The 19,377-nt window shown below is 47.6% G+C and overlaps 1 protein-coding gene and 1 non-coding gene across 5 annotated transcripts in view; one reads left to right on the forward strand and one right to left on the reverse strand.

Moving 5' to 3' along the window:
- Window positions 1-16,587, reverse strand: part of LOC135415656 (USP6 N-terminal-like protein) — a 77,925-nt gene extending 61,338 nt beyond the window's left edge. For 3 of the 4 annotated variants that reach the window (XM_064657661.1, XM_064657663.1, XM_064657664.1), the window contains exons 1-2: window positions 16,504-16,587; window positions 4,535-4,616 (exon numbers count right to left, since the gene is read on the reverse strand). The gene's annotated coding sequence lies outside the window, so the exon portion shown is untranslated. Of the gene's footprint in view, window positions 1-432; window positions 577-4,534; window positions 4,617-16,503 lie in introns of all 4 variants that reach the window. The other variant, XM_064657662.1, reaches the window with a different exon arrangement.
- Window positions 16,588-16,697: 110 nt separating this feature from the next.
- TRNAA-AGC (transfer RNA alanine (anticodon AGC)) lies at window positions 16,698-16,770 on the forward strand. Its single transcript has one exon. It is a non-coding gene; the product is annotated as a tRNA-Ala (tRNA).
- The last annotated feature ends 2,607 nt before the right edge of the window (window positions 16,771-19,377 follow it).

Here is a 19,377-nt window from a genome sequence, read left to right on the forward strand (position 1 = left end):
CTGTTCTCTGCTGCAGGTAACCCACAGACTGCCAGAATTTCCATTGCTGCAACCTCACACGCAGATCTGGGTTTCAGCATTCAGCCACAGACTCCTCACCTGCTTGAGTACCTGGGGCTGGAGGCTGCCAGCTAAGCACAGACCTCAGCCTGCTCAAAAACCCAGCACATTTGCAAGGCACAATGTCAAACTACAGCAGATAGAATGCTGAATTAGGCTGCTCAGCCTCCATCCAGCTCCTTCCAGGGCAGCTCCACTAACACCACTGGAGACAGGGTATTCATTTGGAAATTAGCAGTTCACCTTTGGTCCAACCCAGGACAGCTATTTTCACAGTACCTTTACCAGCAGATTACAATATAAGCCCACATACTTTAAGCATAGTTCAACGACACCAGCAAAAATTCACTGATAGAAAAAATGTTTTCCTACCAGTGTACTCAAAGCTCGAGGTAGACACTTCCTTCTTCAAGCACTCAGCTGCTGGAATGAAACCCTCCTTCCTTTCATCTGAGGGTCAGAAGAAAAGCTGAACCAGGGATGCCCTGACATTCCTGGTCATTTTGTAGCAAGTCACTGTAAAAAGGAAACTGAGCTGAATATTCACGTGCTTAAGGCCATTTAAAGCAGAGACTGCTTTCCTAACATATCAGTGTTCTTCTGGCCTCTGAGGGCAAGAGACGGACAGGAAAAGAACTATTTTTTGGGGAGAAAGCACAAATAAGATAGGAGTTTCCCTGAAATAATTAGCAATGTGAGGGGAAAAAAAGGAAAAAAAATCCCACAAAAACCAGCCACCCACAAACTTTCCCTAAGGAAAAGCTTCAAACTTATGAAGTGTCTATATCCACAGGCCATCAGATGGATGGCAAGTGTGGGGCCGAGCACTGCAGCAACACTGGGAGACAGGAGATCTTCTGCATCCCACATGTACACCGGATTTGCAAATAAGTTTGTAACTAGAAAGTCCCCAGGAGCTATGGAAATTTGAGTAGCTACAACAATCCTGATTTGCCAGCTGATGTTTTTTCAACAGGAGATACTAACAAGTCTTCGGAAAACATATGCCCCCTCCCCCTTGGAGAGAAGAGTGTCATTTTGGCACTTATTTTTTCCTAGTCTTCTCAGGAAGCTTAACAGGAAATGGCAGAGACTTCCCCCACTGCATAAATTTTTTTATCAAGTTAAACTAGATTAATTCCCTTGGGAAGATTACTGCTCTAGACAGTTGATGGGTGCTCCTACCTTGATTCTCATGGTGCTTCTACTCCAATGACTGAAACAGCACTTAAAATTTTGTTTCACCCCCAGTTCTTTCACAAAGATACAGCTCCATTACCCGCAGGCAACATATACCCACTTGGACCAAATGCAGAATACACCTAAATTCCTAGTGCTACTTGCCCTCTTTCTTCTGGTTTCCAAACATTCAGAAGAAAATTAACACTGAATGATTTCTCTTTGTTTTCTTAATGGAACCATGACAAAGCTACTGTGCAATTGTCTGCTATGGGAGGGGAGGAAAGAAGAAGAAAGATAAAGAAAAACTGCGGGAGTTAATCTGCAGCAGCAAACAAATATTTACATGCCCACATGTGGAGTCAAGTCTCATTTTTTCAGAGAAGTAAGTACCAAAGGCTTTGAACACAGTCATCCACTCTCTGGTGTCACTCTCAGATGTCTGGTCCTTTCAGCACTAACAGTTAATGGTAACAAAGATGCCTCTGTAAAAGGAGTGATGGAAACATCAGGGGAGATGCAGGAACAAGAAGAAGATATTTCTACCTCTGAAAGGTAGCTGTTATGTGAGAAGCCAGTGCAAGACCCAGAGTGGTTAGGAGCAGTTGGTGAAAGCAATGAGGCGTATGAAGAGAGTTTGTCCCTGAAGCGGCAGCTGGGTAAGAGAGGAGGAGACAGCTGCAACACTGCCCCAGGACATCCCATGTGCCACCCTATTCATTTCAGGGTATCTGGCAAGGGTACTCAAACATGGGGATGATAATTCCCGTATCATCAAAGAGCTCAACCCTCAGCGAACCTCCTGTGGCAGCAAACGCGAGTGCAACAGGACAGTGCAACACACTGCATGATGTAACGCTTCCCATGGGTGCAGTTAAGGTGACTTTGCTAATTCACTGCTCAGGGTCAGGCCAAGAAGTTGGCTACATCAACCACCTGCCCTTGAAGAGCAGTTCCCATCCACTGTTGGTTAACCTCTGTGGCAGCCATCACAATGAAAAATAAGAGCAACCCAGACTGAATTATCCACTGCAGCAAATGCAATGCTGTTCTCAATTTGCATTACCCAACTCTTATGCTCTCAACAACAGTGTCTTAAGGTATTTTTCAAGTCAGCATTTAGCTTTTAAACTAGCTAATATGACATTTCCTCTCCCTTCCCCCAGTCCGAGTATTTGGCAAAATCGCTTCTTCTGCAAATTGCACTGCAAATGCTGAACTGTTGCCAGTTAGACAGGGAAAGTCTTGACTAAAAATAAACCACGTTTCAGAAAATAGATCCCTTCTCCATACGATGAAGTAGTGGATAATACATGCAAGCAGATCTGCCAGGAGAACACAGCCTCCAGATTTGCATACGAATCTCATCAAGCTCAACAGACAGCTGCAACTCCTGTGATTTGTCCCATCTTAACAAAAAAAATGGGAAAGAAAAGGAGAGGTAGGGTTGAGGGTGCTGGGATAAATCAACTTTCCATCTGTTTTGGCAGGAAGAGAAGTGTCACCACCATCACTTGAGTGCATCCCCAGTGAACCAAACTGCTCATAACCCATATGGGAGGAAGAGGATGGCACTGCACTCCCTATATGGTCACTATAAGAGGCAAAACCTTGTTACAGGAAATTTGCTGCAATTCAGGCATGAGAAGAGAACCTGGGCTTTTGCCACCTGAGTCACCAGGAGTCTGGGGCACTGACTCAGTGCTGGCTCCCTCCGACTCAGACGCACCTGCAACACCTTGCTAGCAAATGGAGGCACTCCTGCCTTCACTGTTCCCATTCTTATTATGGTTCTCCCTCTAAGAAGAGGCCTTTTACACTAGAAAATTAATTCAAGGAAAGGAAAGCACAAGGAGAAGGTTAACATGGGAAGCACAGGCAGTGCTCTACTAACCAGCTCTGCTTTATGCTCCAAAGTGGAAGACACGTCTGCTTGCATGGTGTGATAAACCCTGAGAATTATGGGAGAATTAGGTGGAAACAGCTCCACCCTGACTCCTACTTCTCCAGCATGTCTGCGGCACCGCCCAGACAGTCCTGGATGAACCAGGTTTTCAAGAAAGGTCTCTTTCCGTAATGAATCCATTTCACTTTTTTAGGGATCGAGAAAGCTTTATGCAGCAAGTTATGGCTATGTCCTTATACAGTCAAAAGGGCCATTTGGGCAAGCTAAATGCAAGGCAATGCCATTTTGAGATGAGATCCATCAGGGATGGACGTTCGCAGAGGGAGTTTCTTTTGCTCTGTAAGCTCTTATGGCAAGCTGAAGGCTCGAGCTCAGCATGCCAGGCCAATCCCTTCTTGTCCATCGATGCTCTCACAGCAGTATCCATCTACCTGCTTTTCAGACCTCGCCTGAGCAACCACAAATGGCAAAATATTTCACTCCAATTCCACTGGTTGCACACACACCTCTGGTCGGCCAGGAACATAATTCCATTTGATAAAAAAGTAGATTGCAACCCAGCCCTATATTTTCTTCTCCTCAAAGTAATGCAGGAAATGAAACAGAGGTGCAAGCGGCCCTGCTGGTAGCACAGCAAGGGGCATCACTGAAAGCATGTTTGGCATCTCAGGGACCATATCCAACTCAGGCAATCCACTTTGCAACTGTCTGGCATTCTAAGACTGCAGATTAGATTTTTCAGTTGAGCACTGATGCCTTAAAGCAATAACTAATCAAATAACTCCAGCAAAAGGACACACAGGGCAGCACAACAGAGGCACTACTCCACTGCTCTGGCTAGCAATCCGTGGCAGAGCAGAGCAGTAATTATCCAGGGAGGAATAAGCTGCTACAGGCTGCTCTTGCCATACATTAAGAAAACAACAGCAGATTTGTTCGTGGTTGGATACCAACACGAACACAGCTCCCTCCCACTCCTGCTCGGGATGCAGGCAGACACACACCACGGGGGAGCTACCAAAGGCCAGCAAGGCAGGAGGGCGCAGCAGCCGCCTGCGCAGCCGCGAGCTCAGCCGGGATTCCCCAGCTGGTGCTCCTGGAAGGAAAAGGTTGTGCCTGCGTTAGCGAGGAGCATGGCCTCCCAGGAGCTGCTCTGCAGCGATGCTGTGTTTTCCAGTGCTCCCCTCAGAGGCTGTCAGCAAGGCTAAATGCAAACTTTGTCTTCTGCCTGGGTGTTTTCACAACGTGTCTGGATGGAAAAAATAACTACTCACTGTGGAGCAGTCTCCTCCACAGTGTCCACCCCACACCCATAAGGCAAACTCTGCACGTTTCACTGCTGGACTCATAAAGACCCTCTTCCCCTTGCCAGGAGCATGGCAAACATACCTGTTCTGAGCATCAGCTTCTCTTAAAACACTGACCAGGAGCCAGGACACGATTCCCATTGGCATAAAGGAACTGGCAAATGCTGTAAGCATTACAGAAAATAGTAATTAGTGACATTAGTAAGAGCTGGCTGGGGAAAGGGAAGGATGCCAAAGCAATCTCGCGAGAACTGGAAGGGTGTTAGATCCCTGCCCTGAACACACTCCTGTCTAGCCCGGGCACCACAGTGGAGGTATCTGGCATGAGGCTGTCAGCGGACTTCTCCAAAATCACAAAAGGAAGCCAATGTAAAAGGCAAGACAATAAGTCCCAAACCAAGGCTGTTCATCCAGTAAAGCCTCCTCAACAGTCAGTGCACTGAAGTTAACATCCCTGAGATGCCGCTGAAGATCTGCTCCACAGCACTTGTGCAGTTTCTTCTAGTTTGCAGAGCAGGCAAATCCCACATGATGTCAGAGCCAGGCTGCTTCCATTTTTTCATCATCATCATTATTATTGATTCATCATTATGGCTTCATAATAGAAACGGTTTTATATCTCCCACTGATTGCTATATAAAGCTTTTGTACCTTAGTCACAGAAAAGACATCTAGGAGCACTCAGCAAAAGCTGTGACAGAAGTTGCCTCTGAGGGCTGCAAAAACACGTCACTTTGGGCATGTGAAGTGTCTGCTGCATGCCAAAGAAGAGGTATCAGGAATGTTTTACTGGAAACAATTCTAAGCACCTGTAAGGAGATGTTCTTCTGATGATACAACTGAAGCAAAGGTCACCACATCTAGTACAATTTTACTTTTCTAATTCTGTTCATGCAATGGTTCAGGGATAGCAAGGAACATGGTGGATGAGTGATCATCCTCCAACACACTCTAACATAGACAGGATTTGGAATCTGAGAGAGGTAAGGAAGCAGAGGGACAACTTATCTAGTCAAAGCACCAAACCAGCAAGGGGAAGGTATAGAATCAGCCTGACAATGTCTCGTGTATTTCCTGCCAACTGGACTTCATTACGAACTGTGAGAAAACTTACTCATGCAGCACATCAGTTTACCTTGGACTGAGAAAAAGAGACTTGCCTGCTTTCCCTAGTCTCTGTGGGTGACTCAGAGACCTCAGTCATTGCCAGCTGGTATTTAAAAAACTGAGAAAAACTGCAATTCATTTGCAGTACCCCCTCTCTCATTTTTCCTCTTCTCCTTTCCCATTATGGAAGGGATGAAGGCATTTCTGAGGATGAAAACAATGCAGAAGGCCACAAGACCACAGCACAGACTTTGGACTCCAGCCTCAATCACAAATTTTCCATCACCATTTATAATCGTTCTCCCTGTTGCTTTACATTACCACTCCAGCCAAAACACAAAAGCTACTCCTGTTATACAGAAGACCCCAGGAGGGTCTTCTGTTGTTCTTTTTCAGCCAGTAAATGAATACTGTTCAGCAGTTCTACAAAGACAGAAATAACGTGACAAATCCAACCTGGCCAATAATCTTCAAGTATGGAAGGACAACTTTCCTCCCCCAGCAAGGAAATTCATACTTTAGTGTCACATAGCTTAAATCTAAAGGGGGCTGCTTTAGCTTTGTAGGACTTCATGTGCACTGGCATTGACCCACGACTGCCCCAGGGCTCAGCATATAAAGATGATCAGCATGGCTGCCATGCAGACAACGTTTTCTCCCTTCCTCCTCTGGCTCCTTTTTCCTCTAACAACTTTCTCAACATGTTTTCTACTATTAAGAGAACATTGCAGAAACATCACTGGCAAAGTTCAAAACTCCTCGCCTCCCAGTATGGTTGAGCAAATCAAAGAGATGCCTGTATCTTCCCTAAGTGCTGCTGGATTTAATCAAACCCATATGGAGGTGGCCTGGCTTGCCTTCCCAAAGCAACTGCAGCTCTCAGACAAAGCATTTTGTCTCGCAGTGGACAGATACACTAGAGTGCCAGGGAATCAGGCTGCCCAGCCTTTTTCTCTGTTCCCAAACTCCCTTCTCACGGTGCCCAGCAGCATCACTCATCCCCAGGGCTGCTCCTCCCCAAGACATGACCAGGCTCCAGGCAATGCAGAGCACGGATGACACACTCATGACAGCAAAGTTCTTCTGCTACCTTCCTGCACCTCCAACTTGCCCACCAAAATATGTATTTCTCAGTGTCCCCACCTCAGCAACCCTTCTCTGTCCTTGACCAAGACATGATGACTCATTGCCTGTTGGCAGACTGAAGTAGTGCTGCAGAAACACGGTAACATTTTATTTCATTTAATGCAGTAAAAAAAGATTCACCAGAGTTTATAAAGAAGTTATGAAGCAAGGGGGCAGAGGACTGAGCAATACCAGGTGACTACAAAGGGAGAAGGAAGCATCTCCAGATCAGGAGTGAAGGGTGCAAGAAAAATGATGGAGCAGGGAAATAGGAGGGTTCTGCACAGCAGGAGTGACCAGAAGTCCCCCAAACTATAAGCAGTAAAACCAGAAGGGTGACACTGGCCAAAAGAGCAAGCACATGACCTTGGTGGACCTGCCAGACCCCAAGCATGATTGTGCAGCTTTGCTAATGCCCCGGTCACAAGCAAATACAATCACCATAAAAGAAACCCTCCTCTGAAGCCTAAGTAGAGAGATATGGTGTTTCCTGCCAGCTTTGAGAATATTTAAGTTTTCTCTAAGAGGCTTATGCTAATTTCTGCCCCCCTCCTGTGATGATCTTCCAACATCAGCAATTTCAAGCTCAAACTAACAGCCATGGCTGCCCCCAAACCAACATCAAGGCTGAGTTCTGCATTGCTTTTAGGAGGATGATGCACAACTCTCTTCGACACAACATGCAGAGTGAACTCCTCAGACACGGCTACAGCACGATGTGAGCGCTGCCACAGCCATGCCAGCTCCCCAGCCACCAGGCCCTGAGAAGTCATCGTCAAGGCAATAACATGCTTGCAACTAGCACCTAGCACAATGGCTTTTCAGCCTGATATGGGTCAGATGAAGGTTTTTAACAAGTCAGGCAAGAGGATAAACCTACCCCCAGCCTTATGGCTAGAGGAGAAAGGACAGCAGAATTTGTCCCTCCCAGAGAGGCACTAACACATCAGGCCCTGGTCTGCAGCGTATTTAAGCAGAGAAATCATAGAAACACAGAGTGATTTGGGTTGGAAGGGAACTTTTAAAGACTATCTAGTCCAACCTCCTGTTGTGGGCAGGGACACCTTCCACTAGACCAGGTTGCTCAAAGCCCTGTCCAACCTCTCATTGAACACTTTCAAAGACGGTGCATCCACAACTTCTGGGGACAGCCTGTTCCAGCGCATCACCACCCTCATCACAGAAAACTTTTCCCTTGTATTCAATCTAATATTTTCCTTGATATGTTCAGCAGAAAGTTTTCTTTTAAAGCTGTGCTCAAAGTTCTCCCAGAGGGAAACCTCCCCTGGGTTAACTGGGAAGCCAAACACTTCCAGCATGTACGTGAAGCCATCCGATAGCAGTGCCCCTCAAAAGCCTCTACTAACATTGTAGCCTAAAAGAAATATTAACACACTTACACTCTTTTTTTTAACACATTACCACTCTTTTACAGAGAAGAAAACGGGGGTAGAAGCAGGACATGCTCTACCAGGGGCTACATAGCTGCCCTTCAGCAAGCCACGCCCACTCCCACATGCTCATCTGATCCAAAATTACCCTTCTCTGCCAAAACAGACAGTCCTGACTTTTCCATCCTCCCCCTTCTACACATCCCAGTCATCTCTACACTTGTGGTAGCAACCATCATTTGCTTGATCCAGCTGGAAGCCATCCCAGAAAGAAGAAAATAAAGGGGAAGGATTCCTGGCAGGAGAACAGCCTGAGATCAGCTAAAGCTGATGGGAAGCATGACCTCAGAAAGATGGCACAGTGGTACATCTGGAAACCTAGATGAGGCTTCAATCCATCATATCTTTGTCTTGCACAGGATAAGTCACTTGAAATCAGTTTAACAACTCCATTCACTGCTGAACCTGCTCAGCCACTTGCTTTTCTAAAGATCCATCCACAACAGCCTGGTGAATTGCTGTGTGAAGTCTCCAGACTAGACTGATGCACCCAAACAGCAACACACCACAGCTATGCAAGCCTCGCAGCTTACCACATAATGCTGGTAAAACAAAATTCCTCCAAGAGGTTTGGGGATATTTTTTTTTGGGGGGGGGGTGTTTCGTCATAGTTGAAGCATGTTCTCAAATGGTTTCCAGAAGAGGAGCAAGGACAAACATATACAAAGGATCTAGCAAAAGCTCTTAAGCAAAGCAGACAGCAGGAAGCTGAAAATAAATACGCAAAGCTCTTTGCAGCACCGAAGTTCAAATCCATCTGGGTATTTCCAAGGCTGTCACGGCAGCCCATAGAAGGGATTTTCCAATTCCTTGCAGAGAAATCCTGGAAAATAAGGATGGAAAAACAGAAGCACAGGCTCAAACTGTAAGTCAGCCCTTCCTGAGATGTGACATCCTTCAACACCACGGGGAGTGTGGAGGGAGGAGCACGACACAGCCCTGCAGGGTCCCCACAGGCTGGCTTGTCCTCAGCACTGGGTAGCCTGAGCCCCCTCCACCTCCATCCTGCTTCTCCCCTGGCAGAGGTGTGATGGAGGGGTTGCAACAGACCCAGAGGTATCAAAGGGGCTGCCAGCACCAGCCTTCACATCCCAGCCAGTCACCTCACCTCCAAAACCAGCAAGAGGCACGATCCCCACCTCAAAAGTACTTGCCACAAGGCTGCACTGAGTGGGGAGAGCTGATCCATCAGCTTGCTCAGGTGTCCCAGCAGCAGTCTCACGGAGCTCCCCACCACTAGCTGCTGAAGGAGGTGAAAGAGGCAGAGCTAATCCTCTCTTGTTTTTCTGAGTTACACAGCATTAGTCACACAGGCTCCTGAGGAAGCTGCCCCAGGGCCCCCAGGCAAGCCTTGCCTTCGATCGCTGCTGCGTGCTCCCACTGAAACCACCAACTCCGCCTGCTCTCGACACGAACAGACAAGCAGACAAGCACAGTTCAAAAACTCACATTCAAACCTCCTCTAAACACCTTTCACAGAAATACCCAGAACTGCTCCTCCACTTAACACAGTTCTTTTTTTCCGCCACCAGAAAAAGCACAAAGCTACTCAAAATGAGTTTCCATCATATTAAAATCAATTCACCAGCTACACATCTCCAGCTACTCCATTCCCAGTTTTTCTGATAACTGTTACCATGCAAAGCACATGCACATCCCCAAAGCATCCTTAAGAAAATCACAGACTTTATTACAAAGCTGAAGCTTTCGCCTCTGCAGAAATTCATCTTCTCTTAGTTTAAAAAACAAACCAACCACAACAGACTAATTAAGGCCGACTTCTACCGAGCAGAGTTTTAGAAGTCAGCTGCAGATAGACGTAACCACAGAGCTGATGCTAGGCAGGACACAAGAGTCATCACATTAGAAGTCCAACGTTCATACTGGGGACCTTCCAGTCTCTGCAAGCTCCCGGCAGCAGAGAGTTAGGGCAGAGCATGGCTCCTTGACTTGCAGGAAAAAGCAGCTCATTGCACTCAGCCAAGACACAAGAGACCACTGGTAACAGATGGAAGCAATGCCCACACCTGGTTCTAACTAAAGATGAGCTGCCAAAGCAATCAAGCAAGCCCTTCGGCTGCACCTCCACAGAGGTCTCCTGGCCCGTGCCACAGTTCTGCTTTCACCACCAGCTTTGCAACACCAGAAGGAATTGCTCTGCAACACAACGTTGCAAGCAGACATCTGCAGCGGGAGCAGCCTCTGGTGCACAGCCTCTTGGCTCATTTCTTAATACAATTTCTTGAAATAAACCAAGAACAGCTAAATTCATTCTCTCTCAGCTCAAGCAGGATACTGGCTAACCCAATTTTTTCATTTCAGTCTGCCACTTCCAGCAGTCAGAGAAGATGGACTAGCAGCATTGTTTGAGCCACAAACCAGGAACACGTTTCCCAGTCAAGGACTGGAGGGGCAATCACCCCTCCTGCCCAGCCTCTCTGGGTATGGACCTCTCTGTCCCTCTAGCTGACCCCATGCCAGATCCAGCACCCTGCAAGAGGTGATCAGGGCTGGACTGCTTGGATATGCCACAGGAAGAGGTCAGTGAAGATCCAGCAAGCATCCATGCCCAAGGCAGCAAAGCAGTAAGAGAAGAGATCCCTGTAAAATCCAGACAAAAGACTTGAAAAATTGTTTCCTTAGACACATAGGAAGCTGACAACAGTCCACCAGTGCCAGAGGGGGACAGACACTCCCAATCCCGTCTCCCTCCTGTTCCCTCCAGTCTATGCTGAAGGGAAAAGCTCTGGCTGCCACCGAGACTCTGCCTGCCATCAGACTGAGTGCTGGCACACAAGAGGGCACGACAATGACAATTTCCATCCAGACCTTTGGATATTAAAAGCATGATGAGGGCAATGCTGCAGGAAAGAAAACTCCACGAGTTCTCACGAGTCTGCAAAGAGCTAGAATAACTGAAGGGATTTGCAGACTGAGCCTGAAAGCACACACACACTTCTGAGCAGAGTCCACCCCTTGTCTTGACAGACGTGTGGTGCAATTTTTTCCACGGAAACTGGATTACAGCACCCTACTTTAAGAGGTGACTAATCACATTTTAAACACATCAGCTGGAAAACAAGTTCAGCCCCTTCAGTGGTTAAGGTCTTATGACACTTACTGGTTTTCTCAGCTATATGTTATGCATGCCCCCCTTCCTACTCCTAATACAACTTCAAATTCCACCTGCTGTATTTCATGGCAAGCTGATCTTGATCCTGCTGATTTCTGGTGAGTGAACTGGCCCAAAGCACGTGCATGAAGAAGGCAGGCACAAGTGCACAGCTCCGGCAAAGAGAAGTAAGAGATACACGAGCAGGTTGGGGACTTAGGATGGCTGTCCCAGCTGCTGCAAGGTCACCAGCAAAGTGTGCACCTCGCTGTGCTCAACAGACAACTCTCCCCCACACCTCTCACAGCAGAGCAGGCATCGGCAAGCTACTGAAACCACCAACAAACAAGCCTTTTGAGACTTTAATTCTGCTGTCAGGATGCCAGCAGGGACCCAAGTCCTAAGGAGATCAAATTTGTACTGAGGGATACTTGGAGAAAGCTGGAGTGATGGGGGTACGTGAGGGGCTGAGCATTCCTAGCACCTGCTTCCTCTTCATGGACCTTTTTTCCCCCTCCACTTTGGACTGATGACAAGTAGTCTCCCACAAAGAAAATCCTGTACTGAGCTTCAAAAGATGGGGGCAACCATCTTGTTTGCTAGAATTTTGGGGTACCAGAGCACTGGGACTCACTGGTGCTGTGAGCTCCCACCCTACTGGACACAACTGCTTGGCAGCTGCCTACAGCACAGGAAGCTCGTCTACATAAAGCTGAATGGTGCTGGCTCCTGTGTTTGATTTCCAGGTTCCGAGACACAAGGAGAACTAAAAATATCCCAATTAACCATTCTTTTTCAACACAAGATTTGATGACCGTGCCACAAGGGTATTATACAACTACAAACAGGAACATGTGGTCTGCAAATCAAAAAGAAATCAAACTGAGAAAACAGGTGGCCAGGACCATAACCTCTGAATTCAAGCGTGGACCACATCCAAAACTGTGGAGGAGCTTGCACTTGCAATTGCAGTGGCTAGCTCTGAGGGGCTTGCAAGCTTTCTGATGTGACACGCACAGGGTATATAATTTCTGCTCTGCATTGCTTATATACAGGAATCTTGTTCTGGCAATAGCCCATGGAAGCTGTCTCCTGGGTCAGCTGGGTCCTTAGCTGGATGCCATGCAGCACATCAGGAGTCAAGCAGGGAACTTTTATTCCTGGTCAAACCCATTGCCTCTGCTAGGCTCCGCTGCTAAGGATTTCTTCACATGCAGATTTAGCAGCAAATTTTTTTATCACTGCCCAATCTTTACATTGACATCTAGACTTTAAACATAGTCTGTGGGTAATACTGGAGTACATTACTCACAGCAGTGCACCTGGGAGAACCAGCAAATCCTCTCCATTTGAGCCTGAGCGTCGGCTTTACCCTGGAATTACATTTATCTCTCTGGCACTAGGCTCTCGTTAATGGAATTACCAGGCAGGCTGCTTCAGACTTAACACTTGAGAGAAGCGGGCTGGGATGGCTCCACTCCAGCCTCAACCCGAAAAGCCAGCACTGTTTCTCCATCCTCCAGTGAGCTGCAGCCCTAACGAGCCCGACCCCGTGACGAGAGCCAGGGAAACAAAAGAAACAACCCCGAACTGTCCAGGGCAATCAATATCTTTCTAGGAACATCCAGGCTTCTTGCCAGCTTTCTTCTAACCCCGATTTAGCTCTTCTGCAGTGCAGAGGGGGATGGCACGCGCAGGAGCAACCCAGCGGGATGCAGAGCCGGCAAGCGTGGCTGGCACTCGGGGAGGCCAGTCTACAGCAGTCCTTCTACTAATACCTCACACTGAGGGCGTCAAAGCAAACACACAACTACGGAAAGCACCCATCCACCTCGAAAATCAGAGCAAGCACTCCAGTCTGAACACTTGTTTTAGAAATACCACTGCTACTTAAAATGGGGAGGCGTATCATAGCAAACCAGCCAAAATTGCTAACCTCAGCATGAGAGGTTACCCTGCACTTTCTAGAAAACTGCCTTCCATCGCACAGCAGCTACTGCACTGCCATGCTGAGCAATCTGCAGCGTGGCATGAACTGGATACTTAAAGCACCCCTTCACCACCCAGCAAAATGGACAACTGGGAGCATCACAGGCTGCTGAAAGCCAAAGGGGATGCAGCAATCAACCCTACTGCAAAGCTCCTCTGCAGTTTCAGCACCTCTGTGGGCTGTTCTTTGCACAGAGCAGCTGTAGGCTTCTTTAGATGGCCTTTTCCCAGTCACCTGCAAAGGGACTTCTCTAATCTTGGCATGGAGTGAGCACAAGGAGAAAATAGAAATTCACCACAACTTGAACAATGTTTGCCCCAGATATATAGACCTAGGAGCACAGCACTGCCAAACCAAGTGGAAGATAGAAATGGTAAAGCAAGGAGAAAACTGACTTGCAGAGTATAGACATGCCCTTACCAGCTTGAACTGTGGGAGCTGAACTCCTCTCTCCTGTAATTAAAAGGCAGGAGAGGAAAGCATTGGAATTATCCCAGTGTGACTGCAAAGGACTGACAAGCTTTGAGTTTCAAAGTCCATCTTAACACACACTCTTTGGTGCAATTTTAATCCTAAAGAAAAGGAAAAAAAAGAGGTTTTGCTGCAAGAAAAGCTGCCATACAACATTGGTATTAAACAACACAAGGTGCAAATGAGGGAGGACTGTGCCTGGGGTTGACCAAGCAAAGTTGAAGGCAGACCTGTCTTCCCCCCTGCCCCTGCATTTGCTCTGCCACTTACTCTCAGCAACATAAGGATTTAGAGAGACAGACTGCCCCGTGACAGGAAAAACACATGTAACACCCGGGCAGTGAAACCTCACATCTGAGAGCATCTATGCAAAACACAGCCTGAAACATATTTTCCAGCTCCACAGAGTCAACTTCATGTTTTGCAAAGCCGAGCTGGTGAAACACTACCGGTTACATCCAAGGTGAGATTTGCCAGCAGATGTTACTCTCAAGCATCTCCCTATTTTCTGCATATCAGAAAAAAAAGAAAAAAAAAAGAGAAGCCTATGGGAAAGATTATGGGGTCCTGCAGCTCGAGGTGATGTAAAAGAGACAGGAGGGCATCAGAAAAAAAAAAATTACACAAGTGCAATACTCTTCAGCCTGGCACCCAGCGGAATAGCCTAGCTACGAAAACTACTTTCTTTTCAAAAAAACCTATAAAGGTAAGGAGCCATCGGAATTATGAGTCAAGCTCCAAGATAAGAAATCAGGCTGCTGGATGGGTGCGGCTGCCTGCTTGTTTGGTCGCTGTTGGGGTTTTTTCAAAAGATAAACATGTCTTTCAGAATGTGTTTGTTGGCCAATCTTCTCTCTGCTGAAAAAAAAAACCAAGAAGGAAGCTCACAACCGTGAAAACGATAAATGAAAGGCAGAACAGTTTCTGATGAGCTGACGTCACGCTTCATGGGCCCTTTAAAGTAAGATGCAACATATCAGTATGTTGAAAAGAACAAAAGAGGAGTAAATTTAAAATTCCAAGTAATTCAGTAAAATATCATTCAGAAAAGCTATTAAGCAAACTCTGCATGAAGCAGAGCCCACTCATAGACCAGAACCTGTCAAGGAAAAGAAAGAAATGTTTTATATCTATTTCAATTTTAAAGTTGTTGATATATAAGAGTATTTAATCAGAAATTCACAGTCTGGAAAAGGCTCACTGAGCAAATGCATCCAGGAAAAAAAGTAACTTGTATATTAGAGGTAGAACTAAAGCAAATGCCTTAGGAAGGGTGTAATATTGAGCAGAGAATGTTTTGAATCCAACAGAACGATGACTTGAACACAGCCACGGTAGAAGTACAAAAGTACTGCAGGAAAGCAAACAGTGTAAAGGACCCAGAAATTCGATGGAGCAAAAGCCGCAGCAGGTCCCATTGCTCTCGCCAAATTCCCTGCTGCTCAGTGAATTGCAATAACTTGGTGACAGGCATCACTGCCTGAAGCCCAGCCAGCTCAGCCCAGGACTTTGCTGCTTTCCAAACACAAGGTGTTAAGCAGCTACCACCGAGGTTATACAACAAGGTTATTTGGTAATCCCTTTGGTTCAGAAAGAATTTTGCATTGGCCATCAATGCTGCTTGGTTTTGCCTTTTCTTGTTCAAGAACATCAGAGGGGAGGAAAAGTGACCAAGCACAAGGCAACCAATTTACTAGAATGACAGGTTTTTAACTAAGTCCTGGATATCACTGCTGCTGAACACCGACTTAAATTAAAGTGGCAAGCCCATCAATAACCTCATCTTCCTCAGTATAGTGCCGGCAAAGAAAGGTCCCAGTGCTCTCACCTGCTTTGCTATGCACACCCTGATTGAGAGCATCCCCTTTTCCCACCAAAAACAGGGCACCAAAATCCCATCTCATCAATGCAGCTCCCCAGAAGGCTCCAGCACATGCCCTCATCTGCCATTTCGACAGGCGCCCAAAAATCCCTGTTTCAGAGCAAGTAACTCCCTCCTTGTCCAGAGAGGAGATGTTGTCTTTATTTCAGCTAGAGCACAAGGGCATACGGAACGATTTCTTGGGGAAAAGACCTCACGATAAACCCCAGTGCCAGATACCACTTTTCTGGGTGTTGTTTTCAGAGGAGGTGAAAACACGCACGGCAAGGCGGGGGGAACCAGCTGCCAGCAGCTGGTTAGCTCATCAGGCACTTGAGCTGCCGCATCTCCAACTGCCCCAGACACCCGGAGGGACCAAGCCCGCACGTCCCACCATCGTTGCCAGCTGCATCCCCGGCAGCAGGTATTTTGGGGGCTCCCCTGGCTGCCCACTCGGCTTCCAGGCCGAGCCCCCCGAGCTCCCGCAGGGAACAGCGGGGCGGGGTGCGGGCTCTGTGCCCGCAAAGACCGTGCCTGGCTGCGGGGAAGGCGAAGCCTCCCCGAACAGTAACCGCGGCCATCCGGGCCGCTCCCGCGCTGCTCCATCAGCTGAGGTGGCTCAGTATTTTGTGAGGGTTGTTTTTTGTTTGTTTGTTTCGTTCTGTTTTGACCTCAGTGCAGCCCCAGGGCGGCTCAAAGGACCACCTCGGTCCCCCGGCAGAGTGTCTGCCGGGAGCACAGCCCCGCGCTCGGACCCCCCCCCGCAGCCCCCCGGCGCACAGCCCTGTGCATCCTGCCTCCCAAACACACAGCCGCCCCAGGCACAGCCCTGTACAGCGCCCCCGGCACACAGCCCTCTGCAGCCCCTCCAAGCGTGCAGCCCCTCGCACCCCCCCCCACCCCATTCCCATTCCCGCCCCGCTCCGGGTCTCACCGCGGGGCGCATCCTCCTGCCCCAGCGCGCGCCCAGCGCCCAGCCCGGCCCGCCGCGCGCCGCCGCCGAGCCCCGGCCGACGCGCTTCTGCGCAAGCGCAGTGGGAGACCCAACTGGGAAGTGCAACTGCCGGCAGCGCACGGTGTCTCGCGAGAAGAGAATATGTGCGCGCCGGTAGAAGAAAACGCCGGGGTGGGGAATTAGCTCAAATGGTAGAGCGCTCGCTTAGCATGCGAGAGGTAGCGGGATCGATGCCCGCATTCTCCAAGTACTTTTCGTGCTTTACTTTGCCAGGCTGCAGCCCTTCTCTTCCTTCACGGTACACAAGTGCAATACTGGTTTTGCTTTTTAAAATTTCTTATGTTCTTACTTGCTTCCTTAGCATTCCTAAAGATCATAGAATCATGCAGAATATCCAGGGTTGGAAGGCACTTACAAGGATCACTGAGCTCTGCACAGGACATCCCAAGAGTCACACCATGTGCCTGAGAGTATCATCCAAAAGCTTCTTGGACTCTGTCAGGCTTGGTGCTGTGACCACTTCCCTGTGAAGCCTGTTCCAGTGCCCAACCACCCTCTGGGTGAAGAACCTTTTTCTAATATCCAACCTAAACCTCCCCTGACACAGCTTCAGGCCATTCCTTTGGGTCCTGTCACTGGTCACCACAGAGAAGAGATCAGTGCCTGCTCCTCCTCTTCCCCTCACTTGGAAGTTGTAACTGCAATGAGGTCGCCCCTCAATCTCCTCCAGGCTGTGAACAGACCAAGTGACCTCAGCTGCTCCTCATACGGCTGCACAGATACTGCATAGATACATGTGCCTATCCCATGCTTAAGGCAAGCAGAGTGCTCTCTGTGTATTCCCGGCACTTTGAGTGGGCCGTTTGCTTTCTTACTTGATAATGGACGAGGCCAGCAGCAGGGAGCAGCTACCCACTGCCTCCAGTGCTTCCCAGCAGCTGTGGCCCCAGCCATCATCTACCTGTTCATCCCATCCAGGAGCAGGGGGCCTCAGAGATCTTCTTTTCCTGGGAGCCTCCACTAGAGCTGAAACACTCATTTGCCTTTAGTAAATTTGAGAAGGAATCAAAACTCCTCAAGGAGTCATTGACATAGGTGCCATTTAGTAAAAAAAATCAAGCTCAGTGAATTTATCCAGGTGCTAATGTCAGGAAAACACTTGATTTCTTCACATTCTGTTCCTATTCTACTGCAAAAAGCCCCAAGGAATAACCAAAGGCTTTAAAGAAAAAGAGAAGCAGTTTTTAGAAACTGAAGGTGTATCATGAAAAAACCCCAACCCCACAGGATTACGCTCAGTTGGCATTTCTATCCCAGTTACTAGCTAAACGGGAAGCCAAAGGTGGAAAACAAATCTGCACACTTTCTTGGGTTACATGCACGAGGAAATGACCTTCCTGGCAAATTTCAATAACAAAGAGTGGAATTCAGCTTTCAAGCTGCTCACAGGCCCCAGCCAACACATGAGGAAACTGCAGAATATCCCACTCCCAAACCTTCACAGTGAATTAATTGACAATTAATTCCCAATAGTCCAAAGAAGAACAGGATTGAAGAGAGGATACAATGGGTTGAACACAATGATCTTGGAGGTGTTTTCCAACCTTAATGACTCCATGATTCAAAGTGATTTTTTGGCAGAAATAACCACGAATTCTCATGGGTAATCTCATGGAAATTAAAAAGAGATGTCTCCACTGGCAGAGGACATCTACAATTCCTTTCCACAAAATGACAATGGTAACACACAAACTGAAGTCCGAAAAACAAATGAGTGTATGGTTGTTGGGATTTTTTTTAGCTTGAAGATTTCATCCTTGCCTTTTAAAGCTGGTTTAAACTCAGGCTTCTGAGTTCCATACAAACTCAGGAAATAACTAGCTGTCACTACAGTGGTCTTTAAAGCTTCAGAAAATATTTGACTCTTCTTATGCAGCAGGATTTAACAGGAAAGTGAAATCCATTGCAGTCTCCTATTTCATCAGCTGCTACACAGCTGGCATGAAGACACTGTGTTGTGAAGTACATTTGTATCTGGTCTGGTCCTGTCATTTTCCCCTCTAGCTCTGGCCTCACCTCAACCCTCAACTCCTTCAGTATCTTGGTGACCACGGGCAACCTCGGGGTGATGGAAAACCACTGGACCGTAAGTCTGGTCAAACTGATGCTGCATCGCCCTCTGCAGACGGGCAGGCAACGACTGCCACGGGCTGAGGCAGAAGACACAGAAAAGCAGGGATGTGAGAAAAATTCCTCTGACCGTACTTTTTCTGCAGGTCAATGCAGTCCAGTGGTTGATGAACAAATCTGGAAAGCTCCATTTTCTTGGCGCTCCATTTTCACTGGACCCACGGTGAAAGACTGTATCCAGACGGATAAAATATGACACATAGAGTCACAGCATTATTTCATTATAATGCTCCCCACTCCTCCCAAAAAACAAAACCAGCACGAAATGGAGAGACCAGCTTTTCTTTTACAAGAACAAGCCGACCACATCAGAACAGCAAACATTTCCTCCCTAATGGTTTTCTTCTGGGAATCTATAATGAGCTGCCACAGTATGGAACATCCATATGCGTGCATGCACGCATGCGAGTCAGGGTGAGCATTTGTCTGTATTTACTGAGGAACCCAAAGCTTGCTCAGCCACCTCATAGCTCCCAGCCTATTGCTACCAGCATCTGTTTATTGATCTCTCTTTTTTTTTTTTTTTTTTGGCTCCTGAGACATCAGTTGAGCCACAGTGTCAGGTTCTCTGGCTCCACAGATGCTTTGTTCCCCAGTGCTTAATCAGCCCTCTGGCTCTTCAGGAATGACTCAGGTTTTGCATTTCTTTACCCTACAAAGCCT

The sequence above is a fragment of the Pseudopipra pipra genome, chromosome 6 (assembly GCF_036250125.1).
Source record: "Pseudopipra pipra isolate bDixPip1 chromosome 6, bDixPip1.hap1, whole genome shotgun sequence".
Taxonomy (NCBI): Eukaryota; Metazoa; Chordata; class Aves; order Passeriformes; family Pipridae; genus Pseudopipra; species Pseudopipra pipra.